Source organism: Callospermophilus lateralis, chromosome 2 (assembly GCF_048772815.1).
Source record: "Callospermophilus lateralis isolate mCalLat2 chromosome 2, mCalLat2.hap1, whole genome shotgun sequence".
Classification (NCBI taxonomy): domain Eukaryota; kingdom Metazoa; phylum Chordata; class Mammalia; order Rodentia; family Sciuridae; genus Callospermophilus; species Callospermophilus lateralis.
Window position 1 is genome coordinate 13,233,058 of NC_135306.1, and position 20,050 is coordinate 13,253,107.

The window sequence follows — 20,050 nt, forward strand, 5'->3', positions numbered from 1 at the left end:
CATTGACTCTAGTCCACCGCCCACAAGTTCCTACCAGGGCCAGAAAAGACAGAGGTTTCTTTTCAGTACTCATAACCCCAGCGGGTGCTCACTCAGTGCCTATTGGCTGAATTGTAACTCCCAGCACAAGGTGAGGAGCACATTCTGCGTCAGAGCCGTCCACCGGTGTGAAGGCCAGCCCAGGGGACAGAGTGCACCCCTAGCGTTACCAGCAGCGTTGCCTAGGGACCCTGCCCAGATCCCAGAAATAAGCAAAGATGGAAAAATGAATAGTGAACTTTATGCAGTTTGACCAAACTGGGGAGACTCAGCTAGGTAGCCTGTCCCTAGTCCCATAAAGAAGTTACAAATTGTAGAAATGAAAGTCAGGTGACACACATGTGCAGACTCAGTTGGCCAAAGAGGGACAAAAGGCAGGAAATGCACATAGGAAGATTTAGCTGGTCCACTCGGGACAGACAGTGGGCAGGCAATCTGTGCTCCCAGGGTTTGGAGTGCAACCCTTCACTTCCATTCTCAGCATGAGGAAGCTACTCCTAAATTTAGAGCCCCACCCCCCAACTCAGTCTGCTCCATTAGTCAAAATGTGCAAGCTGCTGTAGAACTTTGGGTGGAGAAGGGGAAGCTGGGGTGGAGTGGGGGAGGCTGGGACAGAGCCTTTTTTCATCCTATGGGACCACCCCCAATTCACTGGGAGAACTTTCAGGTGTCCGATGTCCAGTAATGCCCGATTCAAACTATCACCCCCGACAAGCAGTTATCACTTTCTGTGCACCAAGTATTAAACTCCATAGTCGCCATGATTCAGCCTCACTATAACTCTACCAGATAGATAATATTGTTCTCCTTTGGCTAAGCAAATACAAAGACTTAGAGTCACACAGCTAAGATGTTTGGACAGTACCCACCAAACCAGGCTGCCTCCCCTATCCTTGGTCTTACTAAATGTCAACTGTAAGGCTAGGCCTCTTGCTCACAGAAAAACACAAAGTTTTGGTTGCTCTAGATGCGGGGTGGCGAACCTCCTCTGCAGAGGGCTAGGCATACCTACTTAAGTCTTTGCATACCTCCTTAACCTGTGCTGCATATTCTTCCCCATTTCTTTTTTGTTTTTTAAAAATAGCTCTTTTAAAGTATAAAAATCATTCTTAGCTCAGGGACAAAAACAGACTGGGGCCTCTCCAGGAGCTAGAGTTTGCATTCACAGATACACAGAGAATAATGTTTATGATCTTAAGCACAAAACCTTCTGGTGGAAACATTTATCTAAGCCAAACGCTAAGCCCTCTGGCATATTCCCCCCCCCCCTTCAGATGGCTTCCTACTGAGTCACTCTCTGCTAAAGAGGGCCCTGCCTCACTTTGCAACTAGGCAATAAACATTTCAAATATTGTCCAGATTCTAGAAACTCATAGTTATGGGTTAATTAGTCTAGGGGAGAAGGGGCCTGAGACATTTTTCATGTGTTAGTGTTAGGTCACTGATCTCACACCCACATTAGGAGGCACGAAAGCTCCAATCAGACCCTAGACAGGTGGAGAAGTAGACCCTGGTAGAACAAGAGAAGGTGCCATTCCCAGTTCATGGATTGGAAGGTGGGGGACAGGTCAGAGAGGGAAATGACTTACCCAAGACCACACAGCCCAGACAAACTAGGGGCATGACCATGGCCAAGTTCCTTGATCCTCCCAGGGCATTTTGGTTTAGGTGAGTATTTTTGAAATCTCATGAGTGGCAGAACAGCAGTCAGACAGCTTGCTGTGTGCTTTGGAAAACACACTTGCTGTCTTGGAGCATGAACATCGGGTCCATGAGGTCCATGAGATGCAGCCAGGCAATTCCTGATTCCTAAGAGCCAGCTATAAAAGTGGAGTCTGGAAAGAATCTGTTTTGAGTCAGGAGAAGTGTCCTCTGCCCAGAGTGGCCACAGACATACCGAAGTCTCTGGAGTTGGGAATACAAAGTCCAGTCCTTCAGGTATAAGTGTGGAGGCAGAGGAGTGACCTGGCCTGAGCACTGGCAGGGATGCTTAGGATGTAGTCCATTTTATAGACAAGGAAACTAAGGCCTTGAGAGAGGCCTGGGCCTCTTACCAAAGAATTTTTCCCTTCATCTGACAATGTGCAAGGACCCTCTATTTAAAAAGCCTAAGAGCTGGGGATACAGCTCAGGGATAGAGTGTTTGCCTAGCCCGTGAAAGGCCCTGGGCCCAATCCCCAGCACTGCAAAACCCACTACAAAACAAAAACAGAAAAACAAACAAATACAATGTAGATGTGTACAAATGATTGATCTGGGAATGATCAGTCAGTCTCCTTACAAATAGGGCATTCTCTTTTACAAACTCGTTCATTTCCAAAAAACTTCCCCCTGGACTTTGATGGCAGGGGCCCTGGTGAAATGTTTCTCACACTTGAATTTGCCCATGAATCCCATGGGGATCTTGTGAAAATGCAGATTTGAATTCAGTAGGCCCAGAATAGATGGGTTGCCAGATAAAATACAGGATGCCCACTTAAACTTGAATTTTGGATACACAGTGAAAGTTTCTGGTAGAAGTATGTCCTAAATATTGCAGGAAGGATACTGTGCTTAAACAATTACTCATTTTTATCTGAAATTCTAATTTAGCATCCTGTGTGTGTTTAACTTGCTAAATATGGCAACTCTAAGGCAGAGCCTGAGATCCCACATTTCTGAAAAGCTCTCAGATGAAGCCCTAATGCTGAACTGTATACAACCATGAATGTTATGGTCTTTTTAAACACTGCTAAAAAAGCTGGGCTGATAGCTGGCTGATCCTACTTCTGAAAGAATATTCTAGAAAGAAGGCAGTCATTGGAATTGGAATATGCTTTGTAAGAGAAACAGAGATGCCCTGGGGAAGGGTGGCGTGGGGCTAGGGCCACAGGGTAGCCCACAAAAGTCTACCTCTTAAATAGCACTCTTCAACCCAACCGAACTCAGGAAGCCAAGAACACATGAGCAGATCCATAGAAGGGAATGACCAACCCCTCCCTGCCCCTTCCCAAAGCAGTTCTGAATCAAATGAGAGAATAGAAACTCCTAGTACCTGAAGGACTGCACTTGTCAAGCACCATGTTAAGCATTTTTTAAATTCCTATGAACTCAGTGTTGAAATCCTAACTCTACAGATGAGGAAACCAAAGCACAGAGACATGACTTGCTCAAGGTCTTATTGCAAGTGCAAAGCAGAAACTGGAAGCAGAACAAAGTTCTCTCTGCTCTCAGCCTGGAATCTTAACTCTTTAGCCTTTCCTGCCACTGGACTGTGCAGATACCTTTATGCAGATACAAAAACTGTGTTCATTACACTAGTGTTTGTAAGCAGCCTAAATATTTAATAATAGAGGATTATCAAATAAACATGGTATATGCACATCAAAGATGGCATGTTAGAGAGTGATGAAAAGTCTTACGCGCATGAATCACTTTCATAATTTAAAACAGTAAGGCTGGGATGGAGTTTAGCAGTTGCCCAGCCTGCTTGAGGGCCTGGGTTTGATTCTAAACACTGTCAAAAAACAAAAAAAAAAAAATTTTAATAAAATGCATCGTTTCATTTTAATCCCCTCATCTATTCAGAGTGAAATAAACTAAATATGCATTTATACTACTTAAATATAGTAGGCTTTTAAAACCCCACAAAGCCAGGATAGAAAATTATAAAAGCAGTCTGACCACAATTTTACATGGCATCAAAACAAAGGCACTGAAAATATCAGGAAGAAAATGGACCCAATGTTAGCAGTGGTTGCTTGGTAGAATCACAGTCAGTTCTTATTTTTTTTAATATTTTTTTCCTCTAAATTTTCCATCAAAAGCATTTATTATAAGGGGGATAAAGGTTCATGGAGAAGGAAAGAGAAAAATACATATGCCACCAATGTCACTAAGCCACTCCCCAAATTTAACTAGTATTTACAGAGTGCCAACGGGAGCCCAGCCCAGCCACAGCCACTGAAGCTGGGCCCAGCCCCACCCTGAAGGCTCACATATATGGGATATATATATATACCTTGTTTGACAAATAAGCCTGACCCAGATGATATATTTGTTGAAATTAGAAAGTTAAAAAAAAAAAAAAAAACTATTTGTTCAATTAGCTCAAAAGAATAAATGAAGCCACTCCTCCTGGCCTGGTCCTTCCTCAGAGTTCCCTACATGGCTCCATGGCTCAAATTCTTTCTGAATCCCTCTAGGACGAATGGGTTTCAGGGAAACCCAGGAAAAAACTGTTCTTATTCCTTAATCCAAGTACTGAATACAAGAGAGGCAGAGGTGCCTGTGATGCAGAAAAAGCAAAGCCCAAGGGGAAGCAGGAGGGCCTGGGAAGGAACCTCTCCATCCAGGTGACCCCTGGGCAAGGGAGCTCACAGCTCTGGGCCTAGTTCTCCTCATCAGCAAAATATATCACCTCAGGACAACCTCAGGGATACTGTGAGGCTCAAAGAAAAAAAGAAAGCTATTTCATTTCTCTAGGCAGAGCCTCAGTTTTCTCATCTATAAAATGGAGTCCTCTTCCTTCACAAGACTGTCAAAGAACAGTGAAAGCAGCTTGGTGCGGTGATGCATGTCTGTAATCCAGGCGGCTTGGGAGGCTGAGGCAGGAGGATCATGAGTTCAAAGCCAGTCTCCGCAACAGTGACGCATAAACAACTCATGAGACCCTGTCCCTAAATAAAATACAAAATAGGGCTGGGGATGTGGCTCAGTGGTGGAGCATCCCCGAGTTTAATCTCTGGTACCAAAACAAAGCCAAAAAAAAAAAAAAAAAAAAAAACAGTGGAAGCAAAAGGTAACACACACAGCTAACATCTCTGTACAGTGGCACCGTTATCATTGCTTGTTATTAGAACAGGGGTATGCAAATGAATCCTAGGCCTCAATCTCCTGTCTGCAAAATGAGGGCCCTCAATTGAGCCCCAAAAGACCAAACTCAAGAGTAGCTGAACTTAGGTGCGTGACTTCCGTGAGCTCATTTTGTTTGCTCTCAGACCCACGCAGATGTCATGCTCCTGCACTGAACACAAAGCCTTTTGACTTGGAGGCCATCAGCACTGAAAACCTGACATCATGCTGTCCAGCCATAGTGTGGAATGGAGTCTGGGGCCCAGAGAAAGGCATAGACAGTTCAAGTCACCAAGCACTGCCAGTGGCAAAGTCAGGACCCAAGCCCAGGCCTCCAGCAGCTTAGCCTTGCCCACCACGCCCATTGCTATTCTCTGCCTTCCCTTAATTGCTGATGTGGTCCTGGACAGGGCAGGGGCGAGCAGGCCTATAGAGGGGATGGGGGAGGGGAAGCTGGTCAGAGCAAGAACTGAGCTTCCTGTGGTCTCCAACTTCACAAACCACATCAAGCTGAAATATGACACACGCTCGCTCACTGAAAGGCAGGAGATATTTTTACTTAACATCCCTCAGCTGCCTAAACACTGCTCTCTTTCTTTCCCTCCCCCCAAAATCACCTAACTCCTGGGACCTGCTTTTCTCTGCGTTAGCCCACACTTCCTCAGGGAATAACTTAGGGGCACAAGGGGACCCACTTTCCCTGGCTTCTTTAGATAGATTTTCACAATGAGAGCTCCAATAGTGAAAAGAGGGGACCAGTCTATGCTGGGCTCCCATTTCACTAAATGACCTTGTCCGTCAAAGTCTGTGTCTAGGAGCCTCGATTTCCTGAAATATGCAAGAGACTCCATAAACTCAGGGGTCCTGTTGATGGTAAAGAAAAGGAGGAGTGGTTAATAAGAGGGCCCCTCCAGGCCTCTCCGCTACGGTGCTGAGCCACTAAGTCTATCCCTCCTAACAGCCATAGCAGACACCCCACACACACACACACATCCACACCTCTTACAGTGCCCAGACTAGACAGAACCTGTGGGAGAACATTTTGTGCAGTAATTAAGAGCTACAGCTCTGTAGTCAGACTTCTGGAATCCTGATATCACCTCCTTAAATAGCCACACAACTGAGGCACGTTATATAACTTCTGGAAACCTCAGTTTCCTCATCTGTAAAACGGAATCATTCTTATCTGCCCCAAAGGAACAGTTATGAGGAATCCATGAAATAATCAATATTCCAGTGTGTGGTATATTAAAAGGTAACTTTTGATGACAATGATGATCATGATCATGCAGACCAAAAGCCTTCTATTTTACAGATGAGGAACCCAAGGTCACCCAGAAGAACTAAGACTGCAGCTGTACTCCTAAGCCAGTGCTTCTAACTTCCCTCAAGCAGGTGGTCTCTAGTAAGCAAATCCACACTCAGAAACTGCAGACACAGGTTGTAAAAACAGAGTGTCTCACCAGAAGTCATCTCTATGACCTGGACACAAGTCATGAAGGACCCAAACTGCCCTCATGGAGTGGCCCTGCATGGCAAGAAGCTTGAAGACCTCTGGTCAACAGCTCTTGCTTGTAACAAACAGTTCAGTGAAGTGCACACACCACTGTTAACCAGTGGCCGCCTCTGGGGAAGAAGAGGGTTTGGAGGGACAAAATTGCGTGTGAACTCTTCTCTATTTTTTTTTTTTCTTGTTTTAAAACTAACAAAGAGGAAGAAAACAACCATACTGAAAATAATGTAGCAGCTTTACCCGGTTTGCTTTCTCCAGTTGCTATCTGTTCTTAGATGAAATTTGTGGCAGCTTCTGAGACCTTCAGCTGGGCTTTCAGAATGTGCCACTCTGCTCAATCCCTCAGGCTTGGCTCTAGTTCAGACCTGCCTGCCCTTTCACCTGGACCAGGGATAGCCTCCTGTAGGTCTCCCTGCCTCCCATTCAGCACCTTCCACTGCATCCCATATATCAGCCACCAGATTAATAACAGTTTTTTATCACTGCTCTCTTTGAAACCTTTCTCAGTTCCTCACTATCTTCAGAATTAAGTCCAAGTCCTTAGTTTATAATTCAGCTCCATCTTCATTTACAATCCCAACTCCACCACTCAGCCATTCCTCCCACCCGCCATTGTAGCCATGAGGATTGTTCAGAAAACCTCAGTGCCTTTGCATAAACTGTCCCTGCTTCTTAGAATAGCTTTCCCTAGGATCCATTTTTTTTTTTTCCTGGTAAATAACTACTCACTTCTGAGATCTGGTTCCCCCAGAATTAGTCACCCCTTTCACAAGCTAAAACTGATCTCAGTATGGCACAGCTGTGCCAACCACTGTAGATGGGAAGTACCTTGAGGATGGTTCCTGGGCCCCAGAAGGGTACTACAATGGGGTAGGAGAAAAGGAAGGAAATGCCATGACAGGCTAATTGTCCTGCTCCCCTGGGGTTCATATTAGTCCATAATAACAAGACTATGGAAAATTCTGGAGCAAAGTTCCCTTTCCTGGTTCACATGGAAACCTTTGCTGCTATGTAACTCACCCAAGTGCCAAACCAAACTCCCCCAGCTCCTTACAATTTCCCTAGGCATTTATAAATGGGGGGGGGGCGCTCTGGGAGAGGAAAATGCAGCTTCAAAGAAACTGGATACCAACTGTGCCTCTTCCCATCCTTCCTCCTCTGTCCCAAGCCACTTACCCTTAATATCCCCCAAGAAATATCAGCCAGCACCCCAAGGGTATGTCGGGAGTGGACAGGGTCCTTCAGTGAATGGAATACCAGAGAAAGAGTCGAAAGTCCCACCAGCCAGGAGTCAGCAAAGGGCAGGTAGGAACTGGGTCCTGGCCTGGCTGCTATGTGACTAAGAGCCCCATGAACTCGGCCCTAGAGTTTCCTCACTGTGGAATGGGGATGGGGGTGAGTCTCCAAGGAGCTATGGTCAGTATAAAGGGCAAAGGGCAAAAGGTCCTCGTGCCCTGGTCAGAAATGTGGTCCTGGGAGAACAGGACATACAGGATTAATAAGTCTTTTGAAAAGTACTAAAAGCCAAACAAAAGCGAGAGAGGCACCTCCCCTGTGGCCCCGCCTTCCACGTAGCTCTATTGGGGACAGCCAGGGATGAGGGATGGGCGTTTTAAAGATGCCCTCTCCGCTCTGCAGAGGGTGCGAGGGCAGCATAGGGAATGGGTGTCTGAGCAGAGCCAACGTCTCCGCACACACACCCCAGTCCTCAGACTTCCCTGGATTGGGGCTCTCCCTGGGCCCTGCCTAGGGCAGCTAGCTAGATGCACAGGACAGAGGGAAGGTGGTTTACTTAGGTCGTGGGGAGGGTGGACCTGAGAAGAGATGGGAGCTCTGCGAGAAGGGGGTTCCAATCACTGTCTTCAACTCTGAAAGGAGTTCGCGCGTGCGTCGGGCAAGGTAACGCACCCTGCAGAGCCCGGGGTGGGGGGGGGGGAGACAGTGCCTACAGGTAACAGACGCCTGCAGATTTCAACCCCATACAAGGAAGAACTTTCTAACAGTCCTGGTCCCAGAAAGAAGTAGGAGGTGGAGGCTCCCCATCGCCCGGGAGAGCAGACAAAGGTGTTACCCAGGAGTGGAGGAACCGCTGCGCAGACACCTCTGCGAAGCCACCGCCCAGACCGCCGGCGGCCACTCACCTGCCTTCTCGCTCCAACACCAAACAAGTGCGAGGGCGACCCCGGCCCAGTCCCCCCACCCGCGGGGGTGAGGCAAGGTCAGCAGCGCAGCGGAGCCTGTGGGTGGAGGCCTGCCCACCCCCAACCCCCCGCTCCTGCCCAGACCCGGGACTACATTCCCGGATACCCTGGAAGACCCCCAAAGGGGGCAAGGAAGCCCTCTCCAGCGATGCCCGGCGGCCGGGTCGAGCTGCAGACGCGCGCAAGCTGGGAGGGAGAGGAGGGAGAGGAGAGGGGTCATCCCGCGGCCTCCGACGCCCCGGCGGTCACCCCTACCTGCTACCGAGGAGCTGGCGACGGCGGCTGCTGGGTCCAGCTGTGCTCAGCTGGTTCCGGGCGGCTGGGCAGGGGCGCTGCGGCGTGAGCGGCCGGTGGGCAGGGCGCGGGCGGGAGCCGCCCTCGGGGCGGGGCGGCCCGGCCGGCAGCGGTGGGGGGAGGAGCATCAGCCCCGCCCGAGGGCAGCAGGGAGGATGGAGACGCTGGATCCAGCCGAGCGGTCCTCTAGCGCGCTGTTTCACTTTATGAAACCCCTCACTGTGCCCTGCTTGAAGGCAGCAAGCTCCCTGCTTGGGAGGAAACTGAGGCCAGGAACTTGTGGCGGGGGTCTGAAGGAGCCTAGGGGTTGGGTGGACAGACAGACAGCTGCTCTGGAACTGGGTTGCGGCCCAAGAGCTCAGTAGGGTGAGCTAGGACCAGCAGCGGCAGATTTCAGCCCAGGGCCGACTTTGGTGAAATGGGCTCCCCACAAAAGTAGAGGACATGTGACAAAAGCAGATAGACCCACGGAAGGGAATGAAGGAGAGTCGTTCCCAGCTTCATCCAGAATGAAGAACCCAGAAACGCCAAGTGTGTCTCTGGCCTAAAATGAGAACAGACAGCTGGGGCTTTGGAGTCAGAAGTTCAGAGTTGGAACCCTTGGCATCTGCCTGTCCTGGAACTCTGGACAACTGACTTAACATACCTAAGTCTTAGTTTACTCATTTGCATAATGGGCACAGTTACTTGCCTCTTCATGGAGCAGTGGGAAGACACAGTGGGAGAAAGACTGAGCACAGTGTTCTCCACAAATGGATGTGCTCAGTAGTGTGATGGTGCCTACTATCTTAGGCAATTGAGAAAATCCACATTGGCCAGAGAGATGAGTGCAAGTTCACTTTTAAACAAACAAAAGATCTTATTTATCACAACAGTATCAAACATGCATTTGAGAAACAGCCATATATAATGGAGCAGAGCATAGGACACTCTCCCAAAAGTCCTGGTACAAACATGAGTTCCCTGGTCTCTTGCAGGTGCTACATGACTCCAACTCATGGGACAACTCATGTACCAAACAGAGGACTGAACCAGATGGCAAGGTGTCCATTCCCAGTCTAGTTGCTGGCAGCAGCCCCATGTTTGACCAGAGTAAAACTCCGTGTAATGCAAGAAAAAAATGCACCAGAGTCAATAACTGCTGGGTGCCAGAGATTAGAGCAGGAAAAACTGGTGGTGTTCAAATGGCAGAGAAAACAAGTGCAGAACTCCCTTCCTGGTTTTTCCATTGAGAAGCAGCCAGGGAAGCCGCAGGGCCTGGGGAATCCCTTCTGGCTCTTCCTCCTGCGCAACTCTCTTTGTATAACAGCAGAGATCACAGCCACCACTTCTCTGATGCTTCACATCAGGCTCCAGGCTTCCTGCTCGTTATCAACTGTCATTCTCCCCACCCCTGCCTGCCTCTCAGGGTTTGTGTTATCACGTGCATTTTTCAGATGATGAGGCCAAGCCACAGTGGGTTAAGTAGCTCTCTGGATACTGTGCAATCTGGTCCTCTGTGCAAGAATCCTTGATCTGGCTCCTTTGCTCAATGTCCTACGTCACACTCTGCCATCCTTGATGGCTTGAGCAACTACCCAGTTCTACTTGGTGTCTACCCCCAGAGAGGCTCACACCCTCCCTGCCTCTCTGATTTTCCCAGAGGCTCTTTGTGGCTCACTATGGAGTCATGGAGGAGGAAGGCAGAAACACAGGCTGCTTGGCTCTGAGCTCTTTGGTCACAAGCTCTGCCACACACATACCCTGGAATTATCTAACAGGACGTTTCCAAACCCAGAGACTTCTCTGAGCCTGTGGGAGGTGGACCTCTGAATCTGTACTTTTGTAGAGCTGGAAAATATCAAATCAGGAATTGATATCAAATCAGGAAAAAAAACTGTGGAGTATCTGATCCGACCTCTCATTTTAGAGATGGGGAAATGGAGACCAAGAGAGAGAGCACAGGAACTTACACACCCATAACCCTGTGATTTCTCCATTTGGTGACTGGAAAGGCACATAGGCACAGGCTATCACCAAAGGGTGACAATGGGGATGATAACCTCTACTCATTTAGGAGGGCCAAAACAGGTTCCCAGTGCTTTGCTTTGTGCATTAACACACGTGTTTCATGGCCGGTCAGGATATATCCCAGCCTGTTCCTTCTGGTTCACGTCTGCCTTGTGCGGGTGCCTAGAAGTCCCCTTTGTCTGGGTGACGTGTCCTTATTCTTTTCTAGACTCCTTGGGTGTAGACATCGGTCAGGCCTATTTGTCTGTATCCTCACCTCAGAGTGGATGTCTTGCTGATATGAATCTCCTCTGATGAATAACTTGTATATATTCTTTTGCCAGGAAGACCACCTCCTCCCTGCAGTGAGGATGGGAGAAATGAAGACCTCATGAAGGCCAAGCAAGAAACAACTGGGGTGCCTGTCCCTCCTTGAGAACACCTCTTGCCACTTCCAGGGATGGCTCTGACTGGGCACCCGTGTTTATACTATTACCTTCATCCCGTGCAACACAGCTGACAGCGTTAGTAGTGGACACCTGAACCAAACTGGATTATCAGAATTTGTAATTGGAACTTGGACATGACAATTGTGGTTCATTGGGCCTGTGAAGACTGGTCATCTCTCAAGGCCAAGGATGCCCTTCTGAGGCTGGCCATCTTCCATCATGTTCACAGAGAAAGGCAGCAAGAGTCTTGTTAAGTGACTCACAGAAGGCTAGATGGGCCAGGGAGGACTTCTGGGTCAGTGGGGCTCTTTGGGTTGTCGATTTCTCTAAGAGCTAACTAAAAAATAAGTTATGAAAGGATGTATTTTCTGATCATCCAGTGGCTTACAGCAGATTCCTAGAAGCAGAGCCAAGACACGGATTTTTTTTAATTAAATCATTTATTTATTTTTATAGCAGAATGCATTTTAACATATAGTACACAAATGGAGCCCAACTTCTCATTCCTCTGGTTGTCCATGGTTCAGAGTCACTTCACTAGTGAAATCATACACGGATATAGAGTAATAATGTCTGTCTCTTTCTGCCGTCCTTCCCATCCCTACAACCCCACCCCTTCCCTCACTCACCTCTACACAAACCAAATTTCCTTAATCTTCCCCATCATCTGGCCCCACTATGGATTAGCTTCTGCTTATCAGAGAAAAGATTCAGCTTTTGGTTTTCTGGGATTGGCTTATTTCACTTAGTATGACATTCTCTAGTTCCATCCACTTACCTACAAATGCCATAATTTCATTCCTCTTGAAGGCAGAGTCATATTCCATTTGTATATATGTATCACATTTTCTTTATCCATTCATGTGTTGAAGGGCATCTAGGTTGGTTCCTTTGTTTAGCTATTGTGAATTGAGCTGCTATAAACACTGATGTGGCTGTGCAAGACAGGGATCTTATCAAAGATGATTTAAAGATGTGCTCTCAGGAGGTCAGGAACACCCCATGGAATGCAGAACAGGGATGCAACTGGGCTTCCGGGTTAGACCACAGTAGAGCCTGGGTACTAAAGAGAACTCAGAACTTACCCTCACCCCATCTTCCCTCTCTGCCCACCACTTCATTCCTCTGCCTCATGTCTCACGAACATTTCTGCTTTTCATAAATGAGTATTTACCAGCAGCAAGATGCAATTGTTTTTTTGTGATCCGAATTCTAACCTGGATTAGATGGCTATTCTTTATTTCAATTAAAGTCAGCCAGAGTGGCAGGGTCATACCATCCAAACCTGGCTACTCCTGCTGCTGTGGACAGAGGGGTGCAATTCCCATAAAAAAGTTTGGGGAAACCTGGAAGAGAAAATGGTTGCACCAGGCAGGAGGTCTCAGCCACCTTTAAAGGATGGAAGGGTAAGAATGGAGGTGAGGAAGGAGACAGACTCTTCTGCTAAGGCACAGAATAAGCAAGGGTGTGGAGGGTGGAGCAAGACAGAGCTGGAAGGACTGGGGAGGGGGAGACTATGTTTTGTTCCACCCTGGACCTGCTTCATTGGTGTGCTAGAGCCAACTCATGCTATGTCACAAGAGCTGATTATTAAATCTCCAGGAATTTTTACAGCCAGCTGTTAATCACAACCTTCCATAACAATTCATATAAACTTATAATTAAATAAATTATAACGGTAATTATCAAAGCATAGCTTCCCAATAATTCTACTATACAACATAACTGTCTATGCTGTTAAGGTTATTTTAGCTATTTATGTAGATGGTAGAAATACTATATTTATATACTATGGCACACTGCTTCCCAACTCCAATAACATCAGTGATACCACGTTGGTGGCCTGAAATCAGCAAAGGTGGGAATATTTATACCACAGATCAGTAAAATCTGTAAACCTAATGTAAACCTAATGTTTATCATTTCCCAGAACATCACTGACTGGTGTCCTGGGTCCTCTTCCTGCCCCTGCCAACCCTGCTCAACTCTCTGCATTCAGATTGTGTGTTTATGGTGTACTGCCTAATTAGACTGGGAGCTCAGTGTAAAGAGAAAGTGTATTTGCTTGGTTTTCCAGTATAATCCCAGTGTCAAAATAATACCTGGCACAGAGCAGATGCTTAGCAACATTCTTATTGGATTAATGAGTGAATGAGAAGAGTTTGGTCAGATAGAGGGATTTGGAACACTTATGGTGGACTCAAGGGAGGAGGCAAGAGCTGCCTATCCAAATGTTTCCCAATGCCCTCGGCAGGAATGTCTGTTCCACTGTTTTATTATTTTGTGGTTGTTGCTTTGGGTTCTGGGAATGGAACCCAGGGCCCATGCACGCTAAGCATGCACTCCACCCACCGCTGAGCTACACCCCAGCCCCTGTTCTTTTATTTTAATGAGAACTTAAGACTCTGAGTTCCACATAAACACTAACAACTCAGTCCTAAGCTCCAAAGTTTGTGGATTTCTGCATCACTGGACTCCCAGCAGGCATGACTCTAATTAGGCTCCATAAATGCCAGTAAGATGCCATACAACATGGGCATCAGCAAAGGTCACTGATCATCACACAGCAGAAGATCTCTCACCAGCCCACCTCCCAGGTTAGATTTTCAAGGAATGACCCAAAGTGCCAATTGTTCCTTCTGCTGGGTTTACTACCGCTGCCCTTCAGCTCCATACAGCTGACCCTACCACAGTGGCATTTATAATAATAATAACCAAATCACAATTATAATGACTCTATTTTGAGTGCTTTCTGTGTGCTGGCCACTTTATTATTTCAGTTAAACTTTGTAAATACTAAGCAAGGCATTGTTATTGTCCATGTTTCAAATCAGAAAGCAGGCTCAGAAAAGATAAGTAATCCACTTCAGTCTCTGTAACTATAGAATAGGATTTGAATCCAGATCTGATTCCAAAGCACAGAATCTTTTTATAGCCAAAGTGAAGAAGGCCAAGGGCAAGGTAAGTTCTTTTCAGTGCCTCCTTTACAGGATCAAGAATTATTTTATTTCATCTCAACAATGTTAAGACATGATGTTGGCCTCTGCTTGTCTACTTGAGACAAGTATTGATAACAACTTACTGATCTCTCTGCTGGTACATGAACCCAGGACCTCACACATGCTAAGTATTGCACTCTACCACTTAGCTACACCCTGCCCCTACTTACTTTTCCTTATATGGAAGGCATTTGGAGTGGAGTTGTTTAAAAAATATATAGAACTATTTTTAAAGGGGTTAGAAGGTGCCATGCTTTAGAAACAGAAAGTAATTCATGCCAGGCACACACAGAAGGCTGAGGCAGGAGGATCAGAAATGTGGAGCCAGACTCAGCAACTTAGCAAGACACTCAGCAACTTAGAGAGATCCTGTCTCAAAGTGAAAAGTGGCTCAGCAGTAAAGCACCCCTGAGTTCAATCTTAGTACACGCGTGTGTGCGCGCACACACACAAAAGTAATTCATAAAATCCCTTAAACACACACACTAAAAATCTTCTATGACTTGCTATTTCTGTTCTTGTAGGTGTTGGCAGACATTTGAACTCACTCAACCTTTCGGTGCTTTGGTTTCTTCTGATAATAGTGAAATTATCCATGCCAAGGCCTGGGCATAGAAGGGCTCTGTAAACAGCCACTGGTGTCCTTATGGGACGCTCCCTAGGGAAAGGCAGGGAGGTGTTTAAGGTGGGTAAGCATGTGCCAGCCTGCGGAATTGCAAGGTTCAAGGGCTAAGTTATGGACCAAGCCATACAGCACAGTGCATCCAAGTTACAAGGAAGAGGAGAACAACTGGACGCCTGGGTACCTACTCTGGGCATTGTCTCCTTCAAACCTAAGAACAAATTTCACACTCCCACTTCACGGCTGGAGGCTCAGTGAGGCAAAGTCCCTTGTTTCCAATGCATGGCTGCAAAATGGCAGGACTGGGACTAGAACTCAGATTTCCTCCCGAGGCACCACCTCCTGTGTGGGGCTGGGAACATGCCAAGCCCGGAGAATGGGCAGTGGGAAGCTGTCAAAGGCAGAAGACTGACACCATTGGAGTTGGATCAAGAAGACATTTCCTGCAGAGGGGCACAGGGGCCTGTGGCCTCACAGCCTATGCCTGCCAGGGATTTAGCAGGAAGAGCTGGCTTTTGTTCTAGATGAATCAGGCCAGCTGTTTCTGAAAGGCCAACCCTACTCTTCTAGGCTCAGGGCACCAGAAGGCATTCAGCTGTCCCTGCAGGTCACCAGTGGGGGGGAGGGGCAGTACTTTGTATACTGGTCCGCACCATTTACAGAGTTATATTATCACCACGCGGAACAAAGGGCTTTTCAAATGTGGTTCTGTGTCTCGGTGTTGTCAGGCCAGCAATGCAGTACCTTCTCAGAAATCTGAAAAAACTTGAAAAGAAAATAAAAAAGACAGCTGATAGGATTAAGCCTTTATTCAAAAGTTGATCTCCTTTATTCCTCCCTCCCTTTCCCCCTCCTCCTCCTTTTCCTCCCCCCACCTTTTTTATGCTTCTCAAATTCTTTTCCATATATATATATATAATATATATATATATATATATATATTTTTTTTTTTTTTTTTCCTCTTCCCCCATTTCCTTGCTCTCCTCTCTGACCCATGACTTTAGCAGTCACAGCACTTTGCTGGAATCCAAATAGCCTTGCTTGAGGAGGGCCCCTGGAGCGCCACTCTCCTGCCTCGGTCTTGTCAGTGACCCTGGGCAAATCATTCACTTCTCTGGGCTTCCATGTTCTCATCTGCAAACTGGGACAATGGAAGTAACTACCCCTAAGTGAGATCATGCCTTGCGTACAGGACCAGGAGTGTTCCCAGTCTCTGGTTGTGCTGGCCCCAACCTGGGCTCTGGACCCAAGGACAGCCAGAGGGCATTTGTTTCAAAAGATCAAATAAACTGTCCTTGGGTTCCTTAGCCCTTCAGGCAAGTCACTCCCGGGATTGTCTTATTTTACATCTGTAACTTGTAAGAAACTCACTGTACACATCAAGCAATTTAATTTTTTTCTCAAATGAAAACCACTGGACTTGAGAAACCCAGGATCTGATTAGCAAGAAGCACGACGTTCCCCTTATGGAGCTTTTTGCCTCCGCCTGGTGTTCCCCAAACTCTGGGTCTGAACAGGCCCTACCAGGGAGGGGGGGGTCACCGCCGCCCACATCAGGTAGGCAAGCTGAAGTGTTTCCTTCCTTCTTGTGCAGTTTTGCTATTTTGACCCTGACCTCAGACAGGTGATCCCGAAGATCCAGGTCACTGGGTAGATGCCATGGGACTCAGTTGTCCAGCTCCCTTTTTGCTTAGGCCAGACTTGTGCTTGGTTTCTCACACAGCCGTTCTCCAAGGCCCTCGTCAGCTAGGAGCCCTGTATCAAAATTAATTTTATATCCCCCCTTAGGGACTCTGACCACCCTCTACTGATCTCCAAATGCCCTCCATGTCCCCCTTTAAAGATGAAATGTGGCCTTGAGGCAGTTAAAGGCAAAGTACAGCAACAGGATTTCTCTAGAAGTGAAAAAGAAAATCAGTTAAATCTTTAAATTGTCAGCAGGCCACCCGTGACACCTCTTCTAAAGTGTAGAGCTTGACCATGGCATAAAATACAGTCGATGAGGTCTGGCTTTATGGGAACACAGAAAAGGCTCTGGGACCCTTGAGTGCCCAGGGCTGGGGTTTGATAAGCTCCACATTTTACCACCATCCAGACAAACTCCGAGCTTCTTTAGCCTGGGACTGGCGGCCACCCACCATCTGGCCTTGCTCTATCACTCCAGCCTCATCTCGCCCCCTTCCCACAGGACTCTGAACGCCTATGCCCCTGAACTACTGCCAGTCCCCGGGCAGCTCAGGCTTCCTGGCGTCTGGATGCGTGTAAGCCTCTGCACCCCACTTCTGTCTCTTGGGACTGCCCACCGTGACATTTCCCCTGGCTCCTTGGAAAGCTTTCACCAACTCCTCCAAAGTATCTTAGCTGCCTGTCTGTGTTCCGTTTCCTTCTCAGGCCTTCCCTGCGTTGCTCCCTGTCCTGTTAGTCTGCATCCCAGAACTCCCTGTCCTTCCCTCATGACCATGATGATTTGCAAGGATTAGTTATTGGTTTGTTTACTGTCTCCTTCACTATGCTATGACAGGGCCAGATATCTCTTCACTGCATGTGAAAATGCCCAGCACCATACCCGGGACAGAGCAGACCCTCAACACACACTGAATTGACTTGATAATTCAATTAGATTATCACGGTATGCGATAATTATCCGTTTATGTTTTTAGCTCCACCAGTGGATCCCCAATGGGCAGGGACCAAGTCTTGTTCACTATTATGCTCCCAGTGCCCAGCACAAAATGGGGAATATTAGACATTAGTGAATATCAGAGGGATGGATGAAATGAATTAGAATGAAAACTAACCTAAAGCAGGTTGAAAAGAGGATCAAAGGAAGGAATTCCAAATAACCTTACAGAAACAACCAATTGATAATTATTACTTCCACTATTTGAAATAAATATAAGTCTTCTTTTTGATTCTGTTCACTTGTACTGTTGGGGAGGGGGAAAGCAACTTATAATGGAGTTGATCCAGGTCAACCTTTAAAAAACAATCAACCACCGAAATCCAATGACTGGAGTAGCCTTTTAATGACTAGGCAAGACATTGATATCAATTTACATTAATTAGTAAGGCTAAGATACCTTCTCAAAATGTCTGCTCCCTTAATCTCCTAGATTTGTATCGGATATCATCCCTTAGTTTTTCTGTTTCCTATTAAAACAAAACACTGTAGCGACTGAAGTGTCTTCAATATAGTCTTTAGCTTAATTTAAGTAGCCATATCTTTCCCATTTTCCCAAAATCAGAGAGTAGCACCTGATAAAAGATTGTCAACAAACAGACCCAGGAGTGCCCAAAAATATTCCAGATGGGTATTCAGCACATCTACGGATATTTCTCTTTTTACATAGTAGTGATCATCACATTTAAAGAATTATATACATAGTGTCTTCTCCTCATTACATTATTTAGTAAGCATTTTTCCATGTTGCTCCATATTCTTTATATTCCTCTGACAAATCATTCAACCTAAGCCTCAGTTTTCTCAGCTTTGTAATCACACTCACTCTACCAACCTGAGAGTTCAATGAGCTGTTCTAGCTGGTGACAGGCTTTGGGGGTCTCACGTCTTTCTGGAATCCTGGCTCTGTGAATTCCTTATCATTTTTGATTCTCAGTTTTCTCACCTGCAAACTAGAAATCACAGTGCTATGTGTGGAGAGTTGGTGTAAGGATTAAATGAGTCCTAGAAAATGCACATGTAATATTTAACCTAGTGCCTGACACAAAATAGCTCTTAATAAGCGGTAGCTGCTGTTATTACTGTTCTTATTGTTGTTGCTGTCCTACTTTCCTTTTCCACAGAGTTCACGTATTAGGATTAGTTAATCGTTATCAAATGAGCTCCTATTCCTTAATTCCTACAGGTCATTCTGCAAAGTACACCCTCAGACACTAAACTTTTTCTTCTCAAAAACTTATCTCTTCAATTTAAATTCCCAAGAAGTGTCAGCATGGCCACCCAGTGCCCCCTTCTGCTTCGTAAGCTCCCAATCCTTTAAGGCCCAGTTGAAAATTCCCCTTTCCTGAAAGCCTTCTCCGACCCCCTCCCAAAAAGAGTGAGTGTCCCCCACACCCTCTTTACCTACAGCCCACTATCTCTCCCATAGTTGTCTTCAGGTCCTCTGCCTCTAATCAATCCCTACTGGCCACAGAAGGATTTTTCTAGAAACACAGAGTGAAGGAAAACAGAATTTCTTAATGGCTGTTAAGAGAGTAACTTGGGGGGCGTGGTGATGCACACCTGTAATCCCAGTGGCTCAGGAGGTGGAGGCTAGAGTATCATGAGTTCAAAGTCAGCCTCAGCAATTTAGTAAGGTGCTAAGCAACTCAGTGAGCCTCTGTCTCTAATAAGATACAAAATATGGCTGGAGATGTGGCTCAGTGGTTGAGTGCCCCTGAGTTCAATCCCTGGTACCCCAAAATAATTTTTTTTAAAAGAATATAATTTGGGATAAGCAAAGAAAGGGACAATTTGGAACATCTTTCATTCTCTTTGACTTAGCAATTTTACCTCAAAGAATGGACTCAAACGTGTCAAAATGGCATGTCTACAAGGTTATTTAAGCGTTGTGTATAGTAACAACAAATTGGAACTCCCCTGCCTGTCCCCTAATAGGGGATTATCTAAATAAATCATGAAGCCTGCCTACCTTGGTGTGTCAATGCACTATAAACAAGGAATAAAGAAAGAGGTTAAACGGGATGTTCCCAAGATTTACCTATAGTTTTAAGTGAAAAACAACATGCAAATAATGTATATGAAATATCAGAATGTGTTTTAAAAAGAAAAAGAGGGAGCATATAAGTGTTTGCATGCACTTGTATAAAATACTTTGGAAGGATACATAAAATATCGGTAACATTGTTACCAGGCAAAGGCCAACCACACAGGCTCAGGCAGCCTGGCAGTCCTTCAATTGGTTCTTGTGTTCATACCAGAGATTTCAAACATGTTCCTCAGAGAAGCAGGCATGAGTTTATTTAAGGGATAGGAAAAGGGCACTCTCAAGGAAGAGTGTGGTTTCGCTCACAGAGAATAAGTAGAAAACGCTCCTCCTACCCTCCGGTTTTATTGGGAGTCCCAGGGACGTTTCTAGAGAGTTCTACTC

At 46.3% G+C, this 20,050-nt stretch overlaps 1 protein-coding gene across 1 annotated transcript in view; it reads right to left on the minus strand.

The window, feature by feature from the left end:
* Positions 1-8,895, minus strand: part of Gsn (gelsolin) — a 53,152-nt gene extending 44,257 nt beyond the window's left edge. Inside the window, exon 1 of the mRNA XM_076845565.2 lies at positions 8,842-8,895. The gene's annotated coding sequence lies outside the window, so the exon portion shown is untranslated. The remainder of the gene's footprint in view (positions 1-8,841) is intronic.
* Positions 8,896-20,050: the final 11,155 nt, after the last annotated feature.